Raw genomic sequence first — 15,916 nt, forward strand, 5'->3', positions numbered from 1 at the left:
GAACTTCACTGATCTACCCTTATTTTTTTTGGGGACATATCTTGTTAACTGCCATTCACTTATTGAATAGGATTCTTTCAAAGTCTGTTCTTACCACACCATATGAGATAAAGTTCGGTAAGAAGCCGAGTCTGAGTTATCTTATGACTTGGAGATGTCTGGCTTATGTCAAGAGACAGATAGTGAAAAAGTTAGAGGATAGATCTATTATAGCTTGCTTTACAGGGTATCCAAAAGAATCCATGGGATACTACTTCTACTTTTTACAAGACCATAATGTGATTGTGAGTCGAAATACCGTGTTCCTAGAAAAATAGTTTATCCAGGATGGTGGCAGTGAGAGGTTAGTGGAACTCGAAGAGAAGGTCTCTGAAGAGTCTAAAGCTATATGTTGGTGCAGAATTCTATCGAGACCAGAGAAGCTGGAGTCGAGAGGATCACGTCCACTATCGAGACCTGCAAGAAAAGTCTAAACCAGAGTTGGGGGTGCTCCAGCAAGACCCTCCGACGCTCAAGTCAGTACTCTGCTTCAATAGAAATGGAGCACTCGAATGAGATTTTAGCAGAGTTTAGAGATAGTGTTTAGAGCTAGAGGAGAATGTATCTGGAGGTCTCTTTTATAGATGGGAGAGCGTAACCAATTGACAGCGACGTCCGTAACTGTCTGGTAGTGGGCCGTTTGGGACCACGTGGAGTTTGTTATGGAGAGTGGAGTGGTGTCCATTGTCGCGACTTGCCGGAGAGTGGTGGGGCCACGTGGAGTTTGTTACAGAGAGTGGAGTGGTGTCTGTTGTCGCGACTTGTCGAGAAGTTCGGGTCGGATGGCTGAAACACGATTGGGACGTCTGGTGGAGTGGAATAGCTCTCTGTCTCAGCAATCTAAGAGAAGTCCGGATGTTTCCAAGGTTGCTGACGGGTTAACTGTTGTTGGGTGCCTTAGGCATTGATGCTGCAGACGAAAGTCATCTACTTAGAAGCTCGGATCAAAACTTTTTGTTGGAGTCCGATTGCTAGAGAAGTCCGTTTAAAATTTATCTGATATAGAAGCACGTCTGAAGACTGTCCGCTGGAGAGATCCGATTGCATAAGGAATCTGACAGAAGGTCGACCGATAGCAGAATTCGAAAGGTGCTATAGAAGGTTGACCAATAGAAGAGTCCGGAAGGCATTGTGGAAGTTCATCCGCTGGAGGAGTCTGGTTGGCACTGTGGAAGGTCGACCATTGGAGGGGTCTGGATAGTACTATGAAAGCTCGGACGACCGGGGGAGTTCAGAAAGATACCGCACAAGGTCAGAAGCTGGAAGAGTCCTAGGAGGGTTGGCCTCTTACGAACTTCGACTGGGGTTATTTTATACCCAACACCAGCATAGAAGTTCGGACGGAGTCCGATTCTTGTAGGAGTCCGGAAGGAGGCCGCTTACTGTAGAAGCTCGGATGGAGACCGGTTGCTGTGGAAGCCCGGATGAAGTCCGCTTGCAATAGAAATTTGGATGGTATTCGCTTACTGTAGAAGCTCGGATGAAATTCAGAAGGCGGTCGACCACTGTAGAAACTAGGATGGAGTCTGGTTACTGTAGAAGTCCTGCAGCTGGAGAAGTCCGGACATTGACAAAGTCTGGAAGAAGCTTGGAGTAAAGTCGATCGTGACAGGAGGAAGTCTGGAAGAGATTCGGAGAGTAGTCGATCACTGTAGAAAATCAACTGATAGTGAAGCCCAAAGAGTATTTGGAGCAGTCCGATAGACGACTGAAGGAGCTCATTATCAAAAAAATCTGGAGGGTACGATAGAAGTTCGTCCGTTGGAGAAGTTCGAAGGGTACGATAGGAGTTCGTCCATTAAAAAAGTTCAGAGGGTACAGTAGGAGTTCGTTCATTGGAGGAATCTGGCAGACACTGTGGAAGGTCGACCGCTGGAGGGGTCTGGATGGTACTATGGAAGCTCGAACGGCTGGGGGAGTTCAGAAAGACGCCGCACAAGGTCGGAAGCCGAAAGAGTCCTAGGAGGGTTGGCCTCTTACGAACTTCGGCTGGGGTTATTTTATATCCAACACCAATCTCCCTACTTCTGAGTTCGGATTTTGAATGAAAGAAGTACAGAGAAATTCTCACAATCGAAGTTGTCTCTCTTGATTTTCGTACTCGATTGTTTCCAGATATCTTGGCATTTGGCACGTTGGTGCTGGGATCTTTTCAAATCGAGGTGATCCGAAAAGATTTTTTCGAAATTTCTGCTGGAGCGTCGCCCCAGGTATGACGCAATAATGATTCTGTCAGTCGTCAGCCGTCTGCCACGACGAGTGGGACACGCGGCGGTTGTAGGTCGGCCAAAGGAGATCTGCAATCATTATTGCGTTGGACCCTGAGGTCTATTTAAAACCATCCCCCTCCTTCAAGGGTTTCACCTTGCCTGAGATTTTTTTTCGATCCCCTCTTCTTCTCCGAGAGCTTTGTCTTCCTCCAACGTCCCTCTCGGTCTTAGGCGCCCTTCAGGTCGACCTCCATCGCCTTCACTGCCCTCCTGTACCTCTCGAACCAGCCTAGGTTAGTTTCGAAACCCTTCTTTTTCTTACTGTTCTTCCATTTTTCCTCCTCTGCATTCTGCCCATTCGGTTTCTCCGCGAGCGCTTTGTTTCTTATTTTTTCCAATTTTTTCAGGATTGTTTGGGATTCTCATTTGATTCAAAATATCCTCCAACACTTCCTCCTCTAGCAGTTCTAGAAGTTCGTCAGCTCCAGCCCCCCAAAATTCTGGTACTGTAGATGAATCCATACTTAGGATCGAACCTCATCCGATCTTTATACCAGACGCTATTCCCAGCTCTTTGACCTCGGACGAACTCTCGCTGATTAGGATTCAGTACGAGATTCCTCCAGAGTATGAGCTTGAGCTTTCCGGGCCAACTGACCGGGCTAGCGCCCCTCCCCCTGGCCGCTTTTGTTTATACCAGGAAGCCTTCCACGTCGGGCTTCGACTTCCACTCTCACCTTTTGTTGTTGCTCTTTTTCACTTTTTAAACATTTCTTTAGTTTCTGTAGCGCCGAACTCCTTTAGATTTCTGATAGGATTTCTTTTTCTCTGTCATTTAGCTGAAGTCCGGCCAACTCTTCCCTTGTTTAGAAACTTTTATACCTTTAAGCATCACCCTTCGGCAAAGAACTGGTGGTACTTCTCCCCCCAGTTCGGTAGAAAGGGGTTGCTGAAAGGTGCCCCCTCTTCTATCTACAACTGGAAGGAGAGGTACTTCTACATCCGATGCCTGACCTTGAGGCTGGGGTTGCCCCCCTGGGGCTCCCTGAGGGACTCTGTACGTCGGTCTTCTAGCCTGGGAAAGGATGACCTAGAAGTCTCCAATAAACTTAAGACTTATCCAGCTCCTCTCCTCTCTGACCTTCTAAAGGAGCAACTTTTATTCAATGTCGGCCTGAGCCCTTTCAACCCTGTTGGTATTTTTTTTTCTCAAGTCATTCGCTACTTCCTCTTTCTCTTATTCTATTTCTAAGCTGTGCCGATCTTTTTTCATTGCAGATATGGATGCAGATGCAGCTCGGATATTATCCAAGGGTCTCAAGGCCCACAAGAGGAAAGGCACTGCAACTTCTGGATCGACGAAGAAGGTGAGGGTAGAGGAGACAAGCTCGACCATGCTTGCCTAGGCGGCCATTGCCGCTGATGCCCCCTCCGACGTCGAGCACGCAGTCCCCCGAGCTTCTTCAAGAAGCCCTCCGGCCAAGGTTCCCGCTCCAGAGTCTCATCCCGAGGAGGCGCCGAAGGCCAAAAGGAAAAGAAGGAAGAAGATGGTGGTCCACAAGATCAGCAGCAGCAGGACTGCCATCGAAAGGTCCAACGGCTCCGAAAAGAGGATCCGAGGGAGAATCCATTCAACAACAGGGATTTAATAAAAAGGTTGGTCGATAGGTGCGTTCTGCCCGAGATCGTCCATAGGATCGTCCATGCCGATCCTGAACAGCGGGTTTGGGACTCTCTGGGGTCCTTTCTTAAGGTAGACCGATTTACTTTTTTCTTCCTTTCGCTTCTTCACTTAGTTCATTCCTTAGCTTTCATATTGACTTCCTGGCCGCTCTTGCAGATTGGACACTAGCTCATCGCCAACATCGAGGCGATGAAAGATGCAAAGAAGAAAGCAGTCCAGGCAGAGGAAGGTCGCCAGGCTGAGGCTGCCCGTCTTAAGGAGAAGGTCGCCGAAGTCGCGAGTCTCCAAGAGGCGCTTCAAAAGGAGGGACAAACTTCGATGGATCTGAAGGCTGCTTTGGAGGAGGAAAGAAGGAAGACAGAGGTCAAGGTCTCTAAACTGAAGGAGTAGATCCCGATCCTAGTCTCAGAGGCAAGGGCCCAAGCAGTGGAGGAGTTCAAGACCGCTTCCGAGATGAGGGATCTGAATATCAAGTTCGACCAGGCCACCTTTATCAAAGGCTTCGAGCTTTGCTAGGAGAAGGTGGTCGGAAAGGTTTTCGAACTCGACCTCAGCTTCCTGGATGAAGCGTCCGATGATGAAGCCAGACCTTCCGAAGCTGCTGCCGGTCTCCCTCCAGTCAGGACCTCTTCAACTGCCACAACTGCCGTGACCGATCTTCCGGAGGCACCGAGCTCCTCCACTTCTGCTCCAGAGGTTCGAGACCTCTAATTTTATGCCGGTCTCCCTCCAGCCGGGACCTCTTCAACTACCACAACTGCCATGACCGATCTTCCGGAGGCACCGAGCTCCTCCACTTCTGCTTCAGAGGTCCGAGACCTTTAATTTTATACTTTTTCTTTGTTACAACTTTTTTTTTCTCTTTCTCTTGTGCTTAAGAATTATTCAATCAATGAAATCAAATTCCTCTTTACAGAGAGCTCCTTTTTCTTCTTCTACTTTCCTTTTTTTTTTCTTGCAATGATTTGCATTGTGACGCTCTTGTTTTTCGACAATAGTGCCTTGCCGAAGCTCTTCCCCTACCACAGGAGATTCCTTTGAAATCCATGATCTAGGATCTGAGAAGGGAAGTTTGTCACCTAACGAAGAAATTAAAGAAGATGGACGATGAACTTCACAAGCTGAGGAAGAGCCATTCAGAAGCCACCGTGGAGGTTACTCGCCTTCGGAACCTCCACAAAAAGGACTTCATGGACTACAATCGGAAGAAGGCCAACTTCGTGAAGGAGCTTGAGGAACTCCAGAAACGTGCCAGTGACCGATCTTGGACTCAGGCCTCCAAGATCAGCTCCCTCGAGGTCGAGTTGGCGGCCGCACGGGAGAAGATCGGCCAATTGGAAGGGAGCTCGAGCTCGTCCTGGCTTACAACTCAGGCCGACCATGGCTGGGACTGGTCGAAGAAATTCTTCGACCTCCAGAAGCAGCTACAGGACGTCGAGATGAATTACAATACTCACCGAGTTGGCTGGTGCAGGCAAATAGACAACTACAGAAGGAGGCTCAAGACGGCGACCGACAAGGTTGCTCGCCTTCAGAAGCAGTTGTCCGAAAGAGCTCTGGCCGTTTCAGTTCAAGGCTCCGACGAGCTCTGATCCTTGAGGGGGATCATAGAAGAACTGTCCGTAGCTCTTGAGAAGAAGAAGGCCGAACTGCAGCGGCTGAAAATTCAGCTGGCCTATGAGCAGCAGGCGGTCAAGGATGCAGAAGCAGAGTCCGAAGTTCTGAAAAAGAGGCTTTGAAAATCGGAGGGCGAAAGCTGGCGGTTCCACCAAATGTATCAGAAGATGCTGTTAAGAAAGAAGGAACTGGAAGAAGAAGTTGAGAACTTAAAGCAATCCCTGATAATAGCTAGAACCGAGAGATCGAAATCAAAAGAAGCCGAGCTTCCTTAGAGCTTGTTTTACCTTTTGTTCCATGTATTCTTTTCTTTTCTTTTTGATTTTTTTTTTTGGCCTTCAAAGGCTTTTGTAATGCTCTCTTTACTAATGAAATGAAAAAAAATTTTCTCATTATCTTGTCTATTCTTGCTCTGAGTTATCATTTACCGAGCTTCTTTTGTCTTTTGTCTTTTGTCTTATTCGATGTCGACATTGTTTGAAAGTTCCTGATCATCACCGTGTTGATTCGTCCTTTTTGTTCATGATCGAAGGTCTTTTTGAGGTCATTCGAATTTGACGCTTTCTCCCGATGTTCGAGCTTGGGACCTAAACTTCTCGTTACTTTGAGGAAGTCTATTTTTTTTCGCTAGTGTTGGGTTCCCCCTTAGAGACTGAGAATTTTTGACAAGAGTTTTCCTCCTCATTGAGATGAGGTCCCTTGTGTCTTAGATGTAGTTCATTTTTTCCTTATCTCTGGCATAGCTCGTCGCTTTTCCTTTTTCTCTCCTCCCTTTTTTTTTATGTTTGGGCGAAGATTTTTCCTTTGCTCCTAACGGAGTTGTAGGGGTGTAGAGGAGCCATTGAGGAAGCTTTTTCCCTCATCCGGTCTTAAACGACCAGGTCTTCGTTTGTGTCAGGACAAGGTTCTTCTCCTATTTCCGACACAGTCAATTTTAGCTCATATTAGGATGAGGTTTTCCTTCTATTCCTAACATGATTGTGGGGGCACATAAGGACCGTTAAGAGGGCCTCTCCCCCCATCTGGTCTCTTAATAACCAGGTCTTCAACTTTGCTCATGTTAGGATGAGGTTCTCCTCCTGTTCCTAACATGGCTGTGGGGGTGCATAAGGGCTGTTGCGAAGGCCTCTCCCCCCGTTCGATCTTTTAATAATCGAGTCTTCGACTTTGCTCATGTTAGGACGAGGTTCTCCTTCTGTTCCTATCATGACTGTGGGACGCATAAGGACCGTTGCGAGGGCCTCTCCCTCCGTCCGATCTCTTAATAACCGAATCTTCGACTTTTCTCATGTTAGGATGATGTTCTCCTCCTGTTCCTAACATGACTGTGGGTGCGCATAAGGACTGTTGCAAGAGCCTCTCCCCCCATCCGGTCTCTTAATAACCGAGTCTTCGACTTTGCTCATGTTAGGACGAGGTTCTCCTCCTATTCCTAACATGGCTGTAGGGGTGCATAAGGGCCGTTGCGAGGGCCTCTCCTCCCTTCCGGTCTCTTAATAACTGGGTCTTCAACTTTGCTCATGTTAGGACGAGGTTCTCCTCCTGTTCCTAACATGGCTGTGGGGGCGCATAAGGGCCTTTGTGAGGGCCTCTTCCCCCATCCGATCTCTAAATAATTGGACCTTCGTTTGTGTCGGGACAAGGTTCTCCTCTTGTTCCTGGCACGCTTAGTTTCGATTATCTGAAGGAGCTACTTCCTGTCATTATAAGCTCATGCCAAAAGAAAAGATATGCGAATATGAAATTTTTATTTAAGGCAAAGTTATTAATAATACATTCATAAATTTTTCGAATTCCATAGTCGCAGAAGGTCCGCTCCTTCGAGCTCTTTTAGATAGTATGTTCTGGGCCGGACTACCTCCCTGACTTCATATGGGCCTTCCCAGTTTGGGGCAAGTTTCTCTTGGTTTTGAGGTTGTGAAACAGCGGCTCGCCGAAGTACTAAGTCCCTCGCTCTGAAGGCTTTGCTCTTGACCCGAAAGTTGTAGTAGCGGGCTGCTTTCTGCTTGTAGGCTACCATCCGAACTTGAGCTATCTTCTACTTTTCTTCTAACAAGTCGAGGTTGGCCTTGAGATCTTGTGAGTTGCGCTGCACGTCGAATGCCACGACTCACGCCGATGGAAGCTTGAGTTCAATCGAAATAATGACCTCTGTTCCGAAGGCTAAGGCAAAGGGGGTCTCCCTCGTGGGCAGTCTTTGGGTAGTTTGGTATGCCCATAACACATGATAAAGCTCGTCCGCCCAAGTTCCTTTTGCTTTTTCAAATCTCGCCTTGATTCCTTGCAACAGAGTCCTGTTAGTCACCTCGGCTTCGCCGTTTGCCTGCGAATGGGCTACTGATGTGAAGTTATGGGAGATGTTTAAGTCCTCATAAAATTCAGCAAACTTTGCTCCAACAAATTATCGTCTATTATCAGTAATGAGAGTTTTGGGTAAGCCGAACCTACAAACGATTGACTTCCAGACGAAGTCTTGCACTTTAGCTTCTGTGATTTTCGCTATGTAGCGAAAATTTTGTGCAGGGGCAAAATGATAATTTTAAAACTTTTTCAAAAATACTATTTTACAGCGAAATTATTAATTAATCTTATTAATTAATACTAATTAATCCTACACTAGGATCTAAATATGATACAACAGCATGCATTTAAATTTGAAATTCAAATTTGAATCAGTAAACCTTTTACAGTACTGTGTTCAGAACACATCACCTTTTGCGGGTAGTCGATCACCGTAATCTGATCACCGTCAGGGGGCTCTGATTGTCACATCGCAGCCACACAAATGTCTGGCCTCTGCGGATCGTCCACACGAAGCTCCCGTCTGATCAGCTCCTCACGAATGCTAGTTCGTGATTTCACCCTTTTGATGGCAGATGTTGATCGAACTCCTTCGATCAATGTGTACCGACTCCTCGGATGCTCCGGATCATTTGCACGGTTGCTTGAGAGGCTGATGGATCTCTCCCTGAAATTTGGTGGACTCACGACACTCGTGGCACACCAATCCCACTTCCCAAACCCTAGGTAGAAATCCTAGGGTACACACTAGAAACATTGCGCTCAATTTTCTTTCTTTTCTTTTTTTTTCTCTCGGAAGATTTTGGACCTTCACCTTATGTACAAACTTTTCTAACACCCCAAAGTTTCTCTCCTAAAATTTCTATGCACATCCCACCTTTCTCCTCTTTTTAAAACAACGTCGAACGTGTCTTATCCACGTGAGAGGATAAAGATAAGTGGTTGCACATTTGAATTCAAATCAAATTTGAATTCAAATGCAAAACCAACTCATCCCTATCCACTTGTGCGTGAGAAGAGAAGGGGCGTGAGTTGATTTGTGCGTGGAGAGTTTACACGAGAAACATTTTCTCATGTAAAATATGGGGCGCACAAGATAAGACCATGGCGCATGGATTAGTTGGTTGCTCATTCAAATTCAAACTTTCTTTTGAATTTGAATGGCCAACCAACTTATTTTTATCTAGATATTTGGCGCACAAGGGTGGGCATGGGATGGCTTCTGTGTGGAGAAACTTTACGAGAAGTTGCTTCTCGTGAATTTAAATATGCACAGAAGAAGTGAGGTGGCACAGGGAGAAAAGTCAAGGTGGTTTGAACCTAATTAAGCCAACCTAATCTAAATAGGTTAAGAACAATTAGAATAAGTTAAATCCAACTTAATTAGGCTTAATTAGGCTCAATAAAATCCTAATCAAATCAAGAATTAACTAAACCTAACCCCTGATCAAATCAGGGACTAAACCACCTTAGCGATTAGGTCAACATTTAACCTAATCGAGTCAATCCAAACTGAATCCAATTCAATTGGACTTGATCCAAAAATAATTACTCAATCAAATTGAGTTAATTAGCGATCAAATCACTAATTAAATCTCTCATAAATATTGAGTCCAAATTCGATGGGCAATCAGGCATCAGAGACCATCGATATGAAACCCTGATCAAAGAGTTCAAATTTCAAATTCAAAATTTAAAATTCAAAATTTTGACCTCGGTACCCAAAATGTGTGAAACTCATGATCAGAGAATCCTAATTCTCAATCATAGAGTCCCAGACACATAAGACTCATAATCAGCCATCTGATCAGAAAGGAACCACTAATGTGTGTGACCCCACAGGTTCGAACCTAAGCCGGTAGCACAGAAACCAATTCCTGTACTAATCGAAGTGACCATCTAGCAATGGTACCCGATAATCGGATAGATCGATAATCACAATCGCAACATTCAGAACCTACGTGAATATGGTTACCGTATAATTCATCCCTTTTGACCCCTGTGTTTAGGACGACTCAGGGTTAAACTGTCAACCTTGATGATATCATCCGAATCATGCTCAACTCAATTAGTCCTGTGACTCCTCACTAGGACTACCCTGGCCAAGGTTTTACTAAATTGAAACACGACTGTACACAGCTCCTAAACTGGAGTGGTCAATCCCATCTTGACACACGCACCGACAAGTCAAGTACTTGACTACACCCAGCAGCCTTCCGTCATTGAATTAGAAATTCGGTAGTCCAGTGCCTAAGTGCAGTGAGTTGCTTGCAAGTCACCGTGGCGGTCTCAGATCAGAGGGACATTTATACCCATATCCCATCGGAGCAAATCTTGACAGCAGAAATAGCTCCGGAGTTGGTTACGTTCAGTGCAGATGTACCATTACATCTCACCTGTATGCCATAGGAGTGTATCCACACTCTTTGGTTATGAGGACAACCAACCCATATGGCACACAATGACCTATGCTCGATAAATGTTGTCGTCCTTGGTAACAACGTATCATTTGGTCGCGAACATGTTTAAGGACTAAGAGACAAATCCTCCTTTGTCAAGTCTAAATAGTCCTAAGGACTTCACCACAACACAGGAGTTCATTAGAAGATGAAACCTTTGTGATGAAAAAATATCAAAATAATTTTTATTTATTTATAATTCATGTACTAATACAAAAGGAGCACAACCGTCAACATGCTGACGATTGGCTTTGGGACACTATTCCCAACAATCTCCCACTTGGCCTAAAGCCTATCGGTGCAGTATCTAATACCCATCTTCGACTTGTAGTCGTTGAACTCCTTCACCGCAATGGCTTTAGTGAATGGGTCGGCCAGGTTCTCCTTCCCGTCGATCTTCTGAAGGTCGACGTCACCTCGATCCACGATCTCCCGGATGAGATGGTAGCGGCACAGAATATGCTTCGTCTGCTGGTGTGCCTTTGGTTCCTTCGCCTGAGCAATGGCTCCAGAGCTGTCGCAGTAGAGCAAAACTGGACCAACAAGGGAGGGTGCTACTCCGAGCTCGGTGATGAATTTTCTCAGCCACACTGCTTCTTTGGCAGCATCTGATGCAGCAATATACTCCGCCTCGCATATTGAATCAGCCACAGTGTGCTGCTTGAAACTCTTCCAGCAGACAGCCCCACCATTAAGGGTAAAAATAAATCCTGACACACTCTTGCTATCATCACGATCAGACTGAAAACTAGAGTCTGTAAACCCTATAAGTCTCAAGTCCGATTCACCATATATAAGCCACTGGTCCTTAGTATTTCTTAAATACTTCAGGATGGTTTTAACAACCTTCCAGTGATTCTCTCCTGGATCAGATTGGTATCTACTCACTACTCCTAGTGAGTATGCCACATCTGGTCGTGTACATGTCATGGCGTACATGATAGATCCCACTGTCGAAGCATATGGAATCCTACCCATACGCTCTCTCTCTTGAGGTGTTGTCGGACAATCCCTCTTCGAGAGAGAATTTCCATGGCCTATCGGTAGATAGCCTTTCTTGAAATTTTCCATGCTGAACCTTTTCAGCATAGTATCAATGTACGTGGACTGGGATAAGCCAAGCAACTTTTTGGATCTATCCCTATAGATCCTCATCCCTAGGATGTAGGAAGCTTCTCCCAGATCCTTCATGGAGAACTGTGACGATAGCCAAATCTTTATTCCCTGTAATGCAGGGACATCATTCCTGATTAAGAGAATGTCATCCACATACAATACAAGAAATACTACTACTGGACCATTAGCCCACTTATAAATGCAGGGCTCTTCTCCATTCTTAATGAAGCCATACGTTTTGATCGTCCTATCAAAACGTATGTTCCAACTCCGAGATGCCTGCTTAAGTTCATAAATGGACCTCTGTAGCTTGCACACCTTAGACTCATCTGTGGATGTGAACCCTTCAGGTTGTATCATATACATCTCTTCGTCCAGCTCTCCGTTTAGGAAAGCTGTCTTCACATCCATCTGCCAGATTTCATAGTCCAGATGGACAGCTATCGCAAGCATAATCCGAATGGATTTGAGCATTGCCACAGGAGAAAACGTCTCGTCATAGTCTATACCATAACGTTGACGATATCCCTTGACAACCAGATGGACTTTATAGGTCTCCACCTTTCCGTCTGCGCCCCTCTTCCTTTTGAAGACCCACTTACACCCTATGGGTTTTACTCCTTCGAGTGGGTCAACCAATGTCCACACATCGTTGACCTTCATGAACTCCATTTCGGATTTCATGGCCTCTAGCCATTTCTCAGAGTCAGGTCTCTGCATTGCATCCATGTAGGTGATCGGATCCTCATCGTTTTCATCAAGTTCGACAGGATCACCATCCCGGATCAAGAAATCATAGTATCTGTCCGGTTGATGTGGTACTCTACCAGACCGCCTTAAGAGTGCATAATCAATGGGCTCCGGATCTGATCTAATCAAAATCGGTTCAGGTTCAGTAACATGTGTCGGTTTTTCCACCTGTCGAATTTCGTCAAGTTCGACCTTAGAGGCAATAGTTTTTTCACTAAGAAACTCCTTTTCTAAAAAAATTGCCTTAAGGCTGACAAACACCTTTTGCTCATCAGCAAGGTAGAAATAATACCCTTTGGTCTCTTTTGGGTACCCAATAAAATTACACTTGTCAGACCTAGGTCCAAGCTTGTCCGTAATTAAATGTTTAACATAAGCCGGACACCCCCAAACCTTAAGGTGCGAGAGTACTGGCTTACGTCCTATCCATATCTCATATGGCGTTTTGGCTACAGACTTACTCGGAACTCTATTTAGAAGGTAACAAGCCGATTCGAGCGCATATCCCCAGAGGGAGATCGGCAGACCAGCAAACCCCATCATGGATCGAACCATGTCTAACAAGATCCGATTCCTCCTTTCAGACACACCATTATGCTGTGGTGTTCCAGGAGGAGTCTACTGAGAGAGAATCCCATTCTCCCCTAGATACGTCAGAAACTCATTGGAAAGGTATTCACCTCCTCGATCAGATCGAAGAGTTTTAATACACTTTCCAGTTTGTTTTTCTACCTCATTTCAGAATAGTTTGAACATTTCAAATGATTCCGACTTATGCTTCATTAAATAGACATACCCATACCTAGATAGGTCGTCTGTGAAGGTTATGAAGTAGAAAAATCCACCTCTTGCACTTGAGCTCATGGGTCCACATACATCAGAATGTACCAGACCTAAGAGTTCACTGGCTCACTCACCTTTTCCAGTAAAAGGTGACTTGGTCATCTTCCCAAGAAGACAGGACTCACAGGTTGGAAGTAATTCACAATCACTAACTTCAAGAATTCCTTCTTGAGCCAACCTGTTTATCCTGTTCTTATTGATATGACCTAGCCTACAGTGCCAAAGGTAGACTTCTGACACATTATCTATTCTAGAGCGTTTACCGAAGTTTTGAACCACATTAACAGGCTGTGATAGTAAGTAAATTCTATTATTTAATAGTCCAACAAATATTGTAACACCATTCAAAATGATATTGCAAATATTTTTTTTTATTAAAAAATTATAACCGTACATGGCCAAAAGGCCTACGAAATATGTTTAATAAAAAATTTGGACAATAGTGACATTCACTCAGAATTACATTACGAGAATTGATTACAAGACTCATGATTCCTAAAGCTAGAACTGAAACTTTGCTTCCATCTCCAACGTTCAAGAACCTCTCGCCTTCATCAAATCTCCTACTGACCTGCAGACCCTGCATCGAATTACAAATATGATAAGGGCTTCCGGTATCCAATACCCAGGCAGTAGTATTACAAATCAAAAAATTGCAAGGAGTTATTATATAATTACCTTGCTTTTTCTTTGGCCTGTTCGGATCCAGGGAGGCAATGTATTGAGGACAGTTCCTCTTCCAATGCCCCTGCTTCTTGCAAAAGAAGCACTTCGCCTGGCTCTGGTCGTGCTTGCGCTTCTTGGTCTGACCCTGTGCTACTATCCCAGCATGAGATTGCACCTTCTTATTTTTCTTCTTCTTGTTCTTCTTCCCCTTCCCAAAGGGTTGACGACGAGAAGAAGACCCTCCCACTACATTCACCGACTCCTTATGGAGTTGGTGATCCTTCTCAAAGTTCTGCAGCAACCCCAATAATCCGTGGTAGTTTACTGCAGGCTTTGTCATTCGAAAATGAGTAAGGAATGAGAGGAAGGACTTGGGCAAGGAATTAAGGATCGCATCCTTACCGAGCTGCTCGTGCAGAGGAAAGCTCAATTTGCTTAGGCGCTCAATCATCTCGATCATGTACAGTACATGGTCAGTGACTGAGGCCCCATCCCTCATCCAAGCATTGAAAATGGCACAACTAGTTTTGTGCCTTTCAACGTCGTCAGGCGTGCCAAAGGAGTCGTTCAACATTTGAAGCATCTCCTGTGGCTGGGCGTTCTCAAACCTTCGGCTGAACTCGTCATTCATTACTGCCAGCATAATACATCGAACGATGGTGCGGTCATTGAGCCACTTCAAGTAAGTGTCTCGGATCGCCTTACTAGCGTTCGGAGCTGGCTCCTCAGGTGCTGGATCCGTTACTACATAAAGGATCCACTCATGCTCAAGGATGATTTTCAATTTTCGATACCAGCTATCGAAATTTAATCCCATGAGCTTGTCATTATCTAATAATGACCGGAGCGATAGGGTAGTGGCCATAGCTGCATAAAGAAAAACGAGACCTCTATTAGTACATAAATTAATACTAAAGACTTGGACTTTAGTCTAAAGTTTTTCCCAATATTTTTACGAACTGGTAACCTCATCCTCCAATTCGAGGAATTACTTTAATTCCTTAATGGGTACTAGAATCCACACAGACTACATACGAGCCCAACTTTGGTTGGTTAACCCATGTGCATCTATGGGTAGGTTCTTAACCAGTTGTTTCTCTAAACAACTTCTAGTAATTGATTTTGTCCCAGAACCTAATCAGTAGGCTTTGGCCTCCACTGAAAAGATCTGGTTAGGTCCAACCATTAACATGACTTAATTTAGTGAATCGGACCAATAAATGATCAGGCCCGACTTTGGCCAGCCAATCTAACCACCATCAGAAAGACTCAATCAAATTATCATATTATGAACAATAATTTCATTAGCCAATGAGCACCAGGCCTTTGGGCCTCCAATGATCATTGAACTAATGGACTCATTATCACTCACTTAATGGGAGGCTATGACTTAGTTATCATTATAACTTAATCATTTTAGGGACCTAATAATTTTGAGAATTTTATTAAAGAATAGTAGAGAAGAAATCATCCAGCCAATTTCAATCCTCCCACTGACTTCACCAAGTCAGATTAAAAAAGGATTTAATTAAAGCTGGCATTAGGAGCACCTAAATCAGTCACATTGATTTACCTAATGACATGGGTGAGCTCTAATCACCAAGTGATCTAATCAAAATCTAACTTACCAGATTGGTCAGGTAAGTGAGATCAGTGGTGGGGATTTGCCATTAACTCATCAATGATCGAATCAATGCGAGTAGCTCCCACTTAAGAACCACTGGTCAAAACTGCCGAACTTACCTTAGACACCAACCGGTTCATTAGTTTTAATTTTGATCAACTTAGTAAATAGGGCTCCACCGTATAGCCATGAATTAAGTCCATCTTGGTCTAGTTAAAGACATGGACCCATTCAACTACAACTATTGAAGTTGAGTCTAGAGTATCCTTGACCTAATCTAATTCAACTTTTGATTAGATTTGACCAATTACTCTATTTAGTCTATTTTTTAAGCTAACCTTAGGTCTAACCCAATTATGAACCTAATTCATCTAACCCATTGACCCACAAGTTTATGCAATTGTCTTAGGTCTTAATTCACAATTCTAGACCTACTAGACAACACTTAATTCTTTTAATTAAGTACTTGGACTGATGGGTCAGGGTTTGGCATTTCGAAAATAATTTTCAAATTTTGAAAGATTTTATTTTTTGTTCACCAAATGTGTTGACTCATTTCACAAACGGGTCAGCACAATTCATAAACAGCAATCCTATTGCTCATTTC

The sequence above is a fragment of the Elaeis guineensis genome, chromosome 14, assembly GCF_000442705.2.
Source record: "Elaeis guineensis isolate ETL-2024a chromosome 14, EG11, whole genome shotgun sequence".
Classification (NCBI taxonomy): Eukaryota; Viridiplantae; Streptophyta; class Magnoliopsida; order Arecales; family Arecaceae; genus Elaeis; species Elaeis guineensis.